At 38.1% G+C, this 12,254-nt stretch overlaps 1 protein-coding gene and 1 pseudogene across 5 annotated transcripts in view; one reads left to right on the top strand and one right to left on the bottom strand.

The window, feature by feature from the left end:
* CTBP2 (C-terminal binding protein 2) overlaps window positions 1–12,254 on the top strand; it is a 254,425-nt gene that overhangs the window by 61,880 nt on the left and 180,291 nt on the right. The gene's annotated exons all lie outside the window — the stretch shown is intronic.
* Window positions 7,723–7,877, bottom strand: LOC140706295 (U1 spliceosomal RNA; annotated as a pseudogene).

Below are 12,254 nucleotides of genomic sequence, written 5' to 3'. Positions count from 1 at the left end.
CAGCAATGGGGCACGGCACGTTGCTTCTTCATGGGCTATCCTGCAATCGAATCAGTGATTTGGTCTGCCAGTTTTAATTACAAGTAACTAATAGGGACGTGGTGGCGCTGGGGGTTAAACCGCAGAAGGCTCTGTGCTGCAAAGTCAGGAGACCAGTAGTCATAAAATCGAATCCATGCGTTCCGTTGCTTGTCCCAGCTCCTGCCAACCTAGCCATTTGAAAGCATGTATTGCGAGTAGAGAAATAGGTACCACCACGGTGGGAAGGTAACGACGTTCCATGTCTAGTCGTGCTGACCACGTGACCATGGAAACTGTCTTCGGACAAAGGCTGGCTCTATGGCTTGGAGAAGGGACGAGCACCACCCCCTAGAGTCGGACACGACTGGACGAAACCTTTACCTTTATCTAACTGAAATGTTGATGAATATTGGAAACACATGTTTAGAGTGCTGCATCAATTCCCTAAAATTTATGGTCTGACCAATGAGTTATGATTGGGCCTTCTTGAGTCATTGCTTACTTCACACACGTGCACACATTTCTCGATCTCTTAATTTAATCTGCCCTCCCCCCTTTTGATTTCTACTTTTTATGTGTTAATAAAACAGAAGATGGCTGGATAGCTCAGTAGTTTAGGTATCTAACTTCAGAGCCAGAGGTTGGGAGTTCACTGTGCCTCTGCAAGAATAGCCGTCCTGTGTCACCCTGGACAAGCTACACGGTCTGAGGGTGCCCCTAGAAGAAGGGGATGGTCACTTCTGAGTATTCTCTTTCTGGAAAATCCTGAAAAGGTCCACTATGTCAGAACTGACTGGATGGCATGTTGTCATCATCATTATTGAAAACAGATAGAAAAAATATTGGATTTTCAGAAATTCCACAGAGTCCAAACAGCTTGATATAAAAAACTTAATTTAAATTTTATAAATATTATTTTGAGCTCTCTAGTTTTATACAGTGCCCTGTATTTGCATCTCTAAATGTCTTCAGCTTTAGCTATGTATCTGCTTCAAGGGCTGATTAAACTTAATGGGACTTCCTTCTGGGTAGAAATATGTGGGAGTGCATAGTTAAATATCTTGTTCACTCTTATGAAAAAAAACAGCCCTGACAATTGGTTTGTGTTTGGGTGAAAAGTGGTTAACTGATAAAAACAAGAGTTAGCTTCTGGGATTTTTCCTTGCTTGGTTTCACCTTGTGAATGGTATCTAGCACAAGAGGGTATCCTGTAGAGCAGTGGTCCACAACCGTGTGCCTCCAGATGTTCTTGGACTTCAACTCCCAGAAATCCTGGCCAGCAGAGGTGGTGGTGAAGGCTTCTGGGAGGTGTAGTCCAAGAACACCTGGAGGCCCAAGGTTGGGGACCACTGCTGTAGAGCACCTTGAGTGCAGCCATTAGTGTTGGAAACATTTAATCTGCCTTTGCTATGTAAAACTTGACGTATTGGCAAGACTGGCAGTATATTGTGCAGCAATATTGGGTCATTCCCTGGTGTTTTGAATTGTGGATTGAGAAGCAAAATATCCCACATTCATAAACTGGAGGTTTTGTAAAGAATTGAATAAATTAAAAAAATTAAAATTGTAAATGTAGTATCATTTGTGATATAAAAGGATTCCCCCACCATCATCATTCTTCTATATTTTGCTTGCTGTGTTATTTCACTTACGAATTCTTTAGAAAAAAAGTAGAGTGGTGCCTTGACTTACGAATGTCCTGACATACGACTATTTCAAGTTGCAACCAGAAAAGACCAGGTAAAAAGGTGGGGAATTCAAAGTAGCTCTTTCGCCCCAACAGTTAGAGTGTGTGCATCAGAGGAGGCGTCAAACTGCCTGGTGCTGCTTTCTGCTCCTGGGTGAGTACATTTACAGGGTTTTGCAGGGTGGGTTTGGGCTGGGGGGGTTATGTTTCTGTGCTGTGTTGTTTTGTTTTATGGTGATATTTTTTGCAGCCTCATCACGTTCCAATGGGGCTTGCTTTTTTTTTTTTTGCAGCCCCATCGTGTTCCAGTGGGGCTTGCTTTTTTTGGTGTGTGTGTGTGTGTGTGTGTGTGTGTGTGTGTGTGTGCTTGTGCTTATTTTTTGCAGCCCCATTGCGTTCCAGTGGGACTGGCTTTGTTTGTGTTATTTTATTTAATTGTATTTTATTTGCAACCCCGTTGCCTTCCGATGGGGCTTGCAATGCTTTTTTGGTGTGTGTGCTTATTTTTTGCAGCCCCATCGCATCCCATTGGTACTGGCTTTGTTTGTTTGGTGATTATTTTTTTTGCAGTGGTTTTTTTTAAATGCTGGAATGGATTAATGCCATTCCCATACATTCCTATGGGAAATGGTGCTTCAACTTACAACTGTTTCAAGTTACGACCATTTTCTGGAATGAATTATGGTCATAAGTCGAGGCACCACTGTATTGATTGAAGTGTTTAGATCAGTGTTAAATAACTATTCAGAATTGTAACCTTAGATGAGGCAAAATGAAACACTGGATCCTTTACCTTGAATATGTCTCAAGAATTGGATTGTAGACTGAATGAGCTCACATTGAGAATTCATTGGTCTTTAAAGTGCTAAAATACCCTTGATTTTGTTTTGCTTTAAATAAACAGGCACTTCTGTTGGCTGAAAGTAAATAGATTAAGATGGCATTGGTAAATTAGTCATTTTATTTTAATGGTTAGAGAAATTATAGAGAAATGTGATTGAATTTTCTTTGACCAGAGTTGACATGTTTTCTTCTCTTTTCTGTGTATTACTTTCAACAAAACATGACACCTGTTAGAAAACACGTCTTATTTCACCGTGTTTTTAAATGATTGCTACATCTCTGTACTAGGCAGAATATTGCAATAGGAATACACATGTCAGATATGTTATTTTATGCAAGCAGCGTTGTAAAACTACTCTTTGTTGTGGTTCACAGTCTTGGAAAGTGGCTTTTAAAATTTCATTACAGCAGTAATTAATGCTAGTTAATTAGCATTAATAAGACTAATACGCTTTATTTGACACAACCTTTTGCAGGGTGTGGCACCACCATGCCATGGTTTGAAGGTCCATGCTGCATCCACTGTACCAAAACTAAGCAGGTCCAAGAGGTTCTATCTCTGATGCAGGAGTTTTGTGATGGGATATAAATGGACAGAATGGACCAACTGTGTGGGACTGTTCTGCTTAAGGATTTCAGTGAACAAAGATTCATACCCAGGTCTCTTGAGTCCTTTGAAGTTTCTTTGTTTCCTTATTGGTTTTTACACAGCAAAATACAAATTTTCAAATCCATGATGTTCAGAAACGGATACAGATCAGTTGGCTGCTTACATATGCCGGGCTCTGCGTGGATAGGTCTCTCTCATTTTTTTTCACTGCTGGAAATACAGTCTAATTTGTACCAAGCAATCAAGATACAGTACTAAGAGACCCAGAGAGTAAGATGAAGAGAGAAGAGAAGCGGAGGTTTCATGCTGTTTGCCTTCAGTAAACATTCAAGAGCTATGCCAACTTGCTTTTGCTCGTATTCGTTGAGCCCCATCAGGCTGGATTTTTATGGAAACTAAGTCGCTATCAAAGCCTGAACATGAGCACAGGCAGTTGGATGCATAGTTGTCTAGATTCCAACACTTTTCAGTTTTTCAGAGGTGCTGGGGCAAATCGTGGCCTTCTAATCAACTAGTCAGTGCAGTTTGTGGCTACTTACAACATTAGTGAACAACCTGCATTTGGAAAACCCTATAAGATGATCTAGCAGTTGGGAATGATCTTAAGTACTTTTCTCTGAAAAGTGAGGAAAAAAAAGGAATAGAGTCTGCTGGAAGTGAAAAGTCATAAGGGGGAAAGTTACTTTCACTAATAAAATTTTCAGGATAAGAGGTGTGAGCTGTGATTTAGATTTGAAAAGATATCAACCATTCATCGTTTTCTAAGAAACAGGGCTTTTATTATTTACCCAGTGTAGTTCCATTACCTGTAGATGGTTGTAATCATGGGCATTGAGTAGAAGAGTAACCAGGCTACATTTGGGAACACTTGGCTAAAACTACACAAAGAATTTTTTTCAGTTTGGATTAAATATAAAAACCTGTCCAAGTGCCTTACATTGTAGGAGAAGAAATGTTGGTGAAGCTGATTTCATATGACGCCTAACTTATTTAAAATAATTATGTTATTAAAGGTGTTTAGAAAGCCCCTCTATTGATCGTGTAATTAGAAGTTTGACAAACTGTTTATCATTCTGAATGATAATGTATCCTTGAAATGTAATTCATACTGTATTTATCATCCATATGGAATGCAGACAGTTATATTACATTATATGGAATTCCTTTCTTCATGTGCCTGATGTCCACCTACATATGGACATTCCTGGTTTGGTTTTGGCTTTGTTCCCACCCACCCCTTTTAAACAGAAAAATAGTATTTCCATTTATGATTTGGTTTTATCATTGCTTGTTTTTGTGACCTTTTATATAGCAAAATGGTATTTCCAAATCTGTTGCATCATACAAGGAAGTGTACATGGGTCTATTTTATATTAGACTTGGTCATTCCAATTGTGCATAAATGGAAACCACGTCTCTATAAAACAGTTATCATGTTGTCCACTACTGCAACTCTAATACATTGTACAATGTTGCCATGCCCCATGTCCTGTGCAACCATTCTTTCATCTTTGGAGAAAAGTGTATTTGCCAGTAGTTAGAAATGGACACTCCTCTTGCTGTTAAGTGTGTACTTCCACTAGCCCTTTGTATAGCAAAATAGTATTATTAATAGATCAAACAACATAAATTCAGAGTATTCTAAGGCCTGTTGGAAATGTGATGAAGAAATTGGCACGTATTACCATATGTGGTGGGAGTGTAAATGGATTCAGAAATTTTGGAAACTGATTTTTAAGGAAATATGTTATATATTTGGAAAAGATATCGAATTTAATTCTAAAATTGCTTTTTTGTCAATTTTTGATAAGAAAGAACTTGATTATTGCTCAAAGGAATTGATTTCCAATTTTATGACAAGTGCTAGAATATTAATAGCTAGATCTTGGGGCTCACCCAGCTATCCCACACTGAGACTGATTGGAACTCTTGAGATCAAGGCAGGAATGTTAATTAAGTTACTGGGAGACTCCCCTCTCCCCTTGCAAGTACTGTCACTGTTAGTAATAATGTGCTGTCAAATCAATTCTGACTTATGGCAACCTTTTTCAGGGTTTTCCAGGTAGAGAATATTCAGAAGGGGTTTCCCATTCCCTTCTTCGGTGGTTACCCTGGGACTGTGCAGCTTGCCCAGTGCCACACAGGTTGGTTCTACTCGCAGGAGGCACAGTGGAGAACTGAATTCCCAACCCTCTGGCTCTACCTAAACCATTGAGCTATCCAGCTAGCTGTCATTGCTATTAGGCAGGTATAATTTACTCAGCAGAATTTTAGCCATTATGTAAAAAACAGATGTACTTAAATGCCCAGGTCTTGCTTTGCAACTAGGCAATATGAGGGTATCCCTTCAGGCAACAGATTATTGATGACAGCTTACTAACTGTTATTTCTTGATTCCAGGGGTTGTATAACATTTGCCATATAACATTCTGGATTCCTTTAAGCAGTCTGAAATCTCAAATGCACTGAACATGGGAGGGAAGGAATCACATCTTTTTGCATGTTCATAGGTGACAAGGTATCTTGTGCTGGATTTGTGTGTTTATGTTATCGACAACCCTAACAGGGCACTTAATCTCAAGTATGTATGTACAGATATTTTATGATGTATATTGTAAAACTGCATTGTGGGTCTGTTGCTGGGAACACATGGTTGTGCTCATATCCGCACTATCACAGTTGTCACATGAAGTAGCCCTCACAGTAGCAGGAGAGGATTTGATGGATTTGCAGACCCTCCTTCAGGACATCTGTTTAGATGATGTTCTTTTTCTTTAGTGTAACAGTTTTATGTGATGCTAAAGTGAATCCTGTTGGACCAGAGCCTACTGGCAACCATTTGTGTTCTGAAAATACAAGCATAGCATCAGTGATGCTTCAGTAGTTCGCTTTCCCTCACTGTGACCCGGTCAGTGGCTGAGAATGCAAGTGGCATCTTTATTCGGACCATAAAAAAGACAAGGGTTAGGAGAAGCCGTCTAACAAGGCCATTTCGCATGAAAGACTATTAGATTCAGGTCAGTGAATCTGGTCATCTGTATTTTATGACAAAGTCTAAAAATGCAGATTTGTAACAACTTATGTTAATGAATTCCAACTGCTTGAATTTCACACTGAATAATGGCTAGAATTATGAACAACAGTGATTTACAAGACTTGGGTGAATGTGGTCTTTTTTTCAAAATAAAATTGATAGAATGCTGAAATATTACACTTTTTTTCTAAAGGAACGTTCCTTGTAGCAAACAATGTGTTGGGAAATTGAATTTTTTAAAATAAAAGTGATAGAGTGACAACTTCAAATATCCAATAAATTTTTAAAAGTCTACTATTTTAAATGTGTTTTTAACATATGAAGAATGTTACCTTGAGACTTCCCAGTTTTCATACATCAAAAATATTCTATTTAAATGCAGATTTTGATTTGCTACCTGGTACTGTGTGCAAGGCCGGAGAGATAGTAAAGAAGACTAGAAATGTGTATCTTAAAAAAATTAAATATGTACTTCTCAAGTCCTATCAAGGTGAGGTGCTGCGATCTTTAAACATTGTTTAAGTAGATATTATAAAGATTGAATATGAAATAGGTTTAGTTTGGTGCATGATCCTAAAATAACAAGGTGGTAGGGGGAAAATACGATGTCAAACTTTTTCTAAAGCAGTGGGATATGGAGGAAAATAAATATAAACAATTATTGTCAGTATATTAATTCTATACCTTTTAGAATAAATTAGGATACTAAACAACCTGGAGACCTATAGCATGTGTAAGTACAATTGGACTTCAGCTTTTGCACTAGAGGTTGGAAGGCTGTTGCACTATTTAAAAATTGAAGCTGTATTCAGTTCTGTTGAACCTGTCCTTTGTATTAAGATACGTTATGAAATTTAGTCCCTCCCCTCCCCGACATTTAACAGGTTTTTTGCAGAGACAAAACTGAAAGGGCAAGTTGAGGCCTGTTCATGTCAGCACATGGTCACTGACAGACAGAAGGGTGTTTATTCTGTTGATCAGTTTTCTGTATGAATTCCTCCGTTTGAGCTTTCCAGCAGTTAAACTAAGGCCTCCTAAATACTGAGTAGGTGCATCGTATGAATTTAAAGCTCACTATAGGAAAATGAATATTCACCAAATTGTATCAAGTTTCTGCAATCTATGTTTGGAAAGGGAAGCAAACAAACAAAAAGAACTCTGATACCTCAAGCCTGGAAAGACACCGTATTCGCTCCATAAGATGCAGTTTTACCCCCCAAAAAGTGGGGGAGGGAAGTATGTGAGTCTTATGGAGCGAATACTGTAAAAAAGGGTTCAGCTACCACCACCCAGAAGCCTCCCACTGCCATGCTGGGAGGCCTCTGAACCAGCACCACAGGCTGCTTGCCATGGCAGCCACATTGGACCTCACCACTCTGCCATCTGCACTGCTGGCTTTCCAGGATCTGCCACCTGGAGCTCACCTAGAAAACCAGCAGGGCCAACAGGCCTATGGCAGCAAGTTTAAATGGCAGAGGGCAGTGAAAACAGCCAAGGACTGAAGGGGAAAGAGTGATTCTAGAAAGATCGGGGAAACCACAAACGCAGTCCCCCACTACCACAAATTGTGCAGTTGATTTTCCCACATTTGGGGAAATCACCGGGATCAGCACACCCAAAGTGAGCCTCACCCTGGGAAAACCACTTTCATGATCATGGTATCTCCCCTGCCAGGTATGAGTTGGAATGTTTTTCCCCCCTAGGTGAAGAACTTTGCACTTATCCGTGTTAAATGTCCTTCTGTTCATTTCAGCCCAGTACTCAAGCCTATCAAGATCTTTTTGAATTTTGTTCCTGTCTTCTAAGGTATTAGCTATTCCACACAATTTTATGTTATTTTCATATTTAATAAGTATTCCCTGCACTTTCCTTCAACATCATTTCTTACTCATTAGTCAGAATAGTGTAGTATAGATGATCTTGCCCCCATTCTTCAAGAACACATCCTTAGTCACTAGAGGTTATTTTCTATTTCTTTCATAGCTGCCCTTCCAAGTCTCAGACTTCTAGTTTTTCCAGTTTAATTGTTGATAAATTAAGGTATAGAAAAACTTAACCAAATTTAGTTTTCTTCATTATCAACATTAAAGTTATATAATTCTTTTGTAGTCACGAATTTTGTTTTTTTAAATATTTTATTGTGATCCTGTTTTTGCACTTTCTTCTTAAACATTCATCGGTAGTTCCTTAAAGTTATTACCACTTTCTCGAATCTGCATTGGTGTTAACCTGCCATAAGGAAAGGAATGCATACTAAGATACTGTATGAGTATCACTGAATTCAATTTGCTTCTGAGTTCATATGTATTTTGCACATGAGATTGCACTTTAGTCTAGTTATGCAGTAAAAATCAACCTGCCTAATATTGCTGTGAGTTATGTTACGCCCGGGAAGACACTTTGGAGAAATGTCCTCATGTATGATCTCAGAAAATCAGCACATTCATGGGAGTACTGTAAGTAGTGCCCAATAAATTTTAGATCTGCAGAATTGAAATATCTCAAATTTTGCACAGGTGTTTGTGCAACCAGGGCAGGGAACATTACTGTATTTGAATTCCACACACCCAACATTAAGAACAATTAGCCAGTACTTTTCCAATATATCTGGAACTGAAATAGATTGGACTGTAGTGGGTTTATCTTGCTTCGTGCAATGTTTTTCTTCTATTTGTCAGTGTGTGGAAATATTGCTAATGAGCCATTTGTAGGCAAGAAAAGTAGTTGATGAAGGGTTTTTTAAGCTTTCTGTATGAGTGGTTTAGTTATAAAACTTGAGGACAGAAAAGAGAAGGTTCTCACTTTCATTTTGGGAAAATAGGCTACATCAGCAGTTCATGAGTTGGATAGCAGCCCATAGATTGCATAGTGAATACACTGGATTAAATACAAATTGCTGGTTTAGTGGGTGACTCACAGTTTTATTGTAAACAAGGAAGGGGAATTGTTCTGTGCTTGAAACAGAACATGAGACAGAGAGAAGGATGTCACTTAGCCATTTTTGTTGGTATAATTGAACCCTGTGAATTCCATGAATTGCCTGTTTAATGCTCATGTTTTTGAAATGCACCCTTTACAATGTTCTACCTGTAACAGTGGTTTACAGGCACTTTCAGTGATCTTTGTGTGTAAGTGGTGTTGTTAACTTGTCCAGTGTTCTAAAAAACAACAGCACACATTTTTTAATTTTTGTTTAGTGTAGTTGTCTGTCAGATTGAGAACATTTGCAGGTAGAATAAGATAATTGTGTTATTTGAATGATGCTAGCAATCATAGGCTGACAGTTGGAAGCTCTAATTGTATGTTGTTCCATTGTGGAACATCTTTTTCTTTGGAGAACACTGGAAAGAAAAGCTGAGAATTGCTTTGGAATCTGCATTTCTTAAGACTAGTTTTCTTGGCCCTCATCAACAGGAATTCTATGGTTAGTTCAGTGGACAATGATAAATTGCATTGTCCAAGTATCCACGTAATCCCTTCCCTGTCGGCCACATTGGCCCTCTGGGGTCCCACTCCCCCCCCCAATGTTTGAGCTTATAATGTCCCCTTGGGGTCTCTGTGGGTGGGAGGTCAATTTTGCCATGGTTTTGCCTTCAAACTACCCATAAATGTTTGTACTAATTAAAAATAAACTTTGGTTTGTTAAAGGGCAAAATACATTTTTTTAGTTTACAAAATTCCCAATTTTGTAAAAAATAAAAATTGAATGGGTAGTCATGGAAGTGGTTGCATGCTCTCCACGGCCCACTCCGGCTATTATTATATAGCTCCCATCATATCTGACCATCAAATTTTACATTTTGAACTAATGGGAATTGGTGTCTAGCAATATGGGGATGGCCAGAGGTTCTGAATGCTTTCCTTACAGGCTGCATCAGATAACAGCTGTGATGGGAAAGCATGACAGAAATGGTCCGTAGATGAGAGTGGAAGTTTACTAGTTCTTGTTTAAAACAACTATTCTTAGATGAATCAACCTGCTTTTAGCTCCTCTGTTCATCCATGTCCATCTAGTCCCATATACACGAACACACAATTTTTAAAAATCCAGAAAAATATGTTTAAATGTATATTAAAACTTGAATTTCTCAATTTTGTGTCTCAGAATACAAATTTTTGGAACACAGATCAGAACAAGGGAATGTGGAATGCATGGGGTAACTATATTTAGATTTGCATATTGGTCCAGGAGATGCAATGTAAATTAAATTATAATTTGTAAATATCAAATTATTCAAGTACTCTAGAAACAATCTAGTAAAGGATTACGGTAGTTATCACTATGTTAGTATGTTTCTGTCTCCTGACTGGATAAACTAATATGAATAAATCTGAATGTTCTACTTAGACCAAGTGGTAGTAAAGCAAAGATTTGTTTAAAAAATCCAGGAACTCTGTGCCTTTAAAATAATATTTAAACAGTGATAAAGAAATTACTGAATAAAATCTCTGAGGATACATGCTTGAAATGCAAACATCTTAATTTTCTCCTGTTTGACTGGGAACCATTAGTGCAATTTTAGTTAACTTTTGTAGTTCTTTAATTCTTTTTTTAAAGAAATAAAATGATTTGAGTAGGTTTACATATTGCCTTAACAACTCTCACAATAGTGCAAAGCTCTCCCATCAAGCATGTTATCAGATTATTTTATTATGCCAACATTAATATTGGAAGCACACATATAATCTGGAGTCAGCAGGTTTGTACACTACTATCTCATTAAATTTTCAGGGAAAAGCTGCAAAAATTAATTGGAGGCGTGTAATAGTTTAGAATGTGAGCTGGCTTATGGTAATATAAATTACATGAAGAGAAGACAGTTTTATATACTGAGAGAGGGAAAACTGGTTTACTTTAATGAGAAGAGATAGAAATGTGGAGCTATTTTTTCATTACAGATGCACTCTAAACTGTTTGGACTTACTTGATGAATAGAGTTAATTCTCTGCTACAGTTCCAATAACTCATGTTGCACAGTTTAATGACTTCTAGATAAAAACAGGATTGAAATGTTAATTTCTATGAAGAAATTGGAGCAGTCTCGTATATCAAGCTTTTTTTTTTCTATTAAACTACTAGTTAATTTCACTAAACAGGTCTCTGGAGATATTTCATGCTACACCGAGCTTTGCATTTCCTTCTTTTTATTAAAACTTGGTTTGGTTTTGAACATTAGTTAGTGGAGAATTTCACTTATGCTGGAAAGCCTTCTGTCTGAATAAGTTTATTTTAAAGTGAGGGCTTGACATTCTTTATTCCAGTTTAGAATTTTTGTTTACTATAACCAGAGCTGTTTGGAGCTCCCGAGTCTGATTTTTCAATTTCAGTTTTTAAAAGTTTATATGTAGGAGCTATGTTCTGGCATTTATCCAAATGCTTGAAGGGCTACATTCATAGCAGAGAAGCATGTAAGCCCTGCACCAGAACCCATTGTCACCATTGGAGATCTTTCACATGTAGTGTGGAGATTTTAAGAGAACTCTCTAAGCATGTTTGGCTGAACCTGCTTGCCAGATTTCTAATTGTGGATACCTTACTATATACAGACGAAACTCAGGAGCAAAAACTATATGATGAAATTTCAATATGACATTAATAAAGAGTGACAAAATGTTAAAATCTTGTTGAATAGCTGTTACTGGCTTTCAAAAACAAAATGGGGGGTGGGTGGGTCCATCTTATCTCCCTCAGGAGAAAGCTTTAAAATCAGGGTGTTGGTATTGGAAAGGCCATCCTGAGAACCAGTCCACCTAGTCTCCTTAGATGGTGTAACATGAAACAGGGCCTCCAATGGTAATAGCAAATTATGGGATGTTTCAAATAGAAAGCTAACGTACGACTTCAGAGAGAAGTACGCATCATTTTGAACACAGAGACAGGCATCCAGTGCAGCAATTGACATATAGCAGCTTAGTCAGCTTGGGAAAATTAATTTTTTGGACTATAACTTCAGGAGTCTCCAAGTCAAGCTCTACCTCTCAGCTAGCTGTAAGTTCCAGCACAGCAGTCTCTTGAGAAAACGCCATAGTGCTGGGGGAACTTTCCTTTCCAATATCGA

Source organism: Pogona vitticeps, chromosome 3, assembly GCF_051106095.1.
Source record: "Pogona vitticeps strain Pit_001003342236 chromosome 3, PviZW2.1, whole genome shotgun sequence".
NCBI classification, from domain to species: domain Eukaryota; kingdom Metazoa; phylum Chordata; class Lepidosauria; order Squamata; family Agamidae; genus Pogona; species Pogona vitticeps.
The sequence above is the reverse complement of the archived record's forward strand: the minus strand, read 5'-3'. Positions and strand labels throughout refer to the sequence as shown.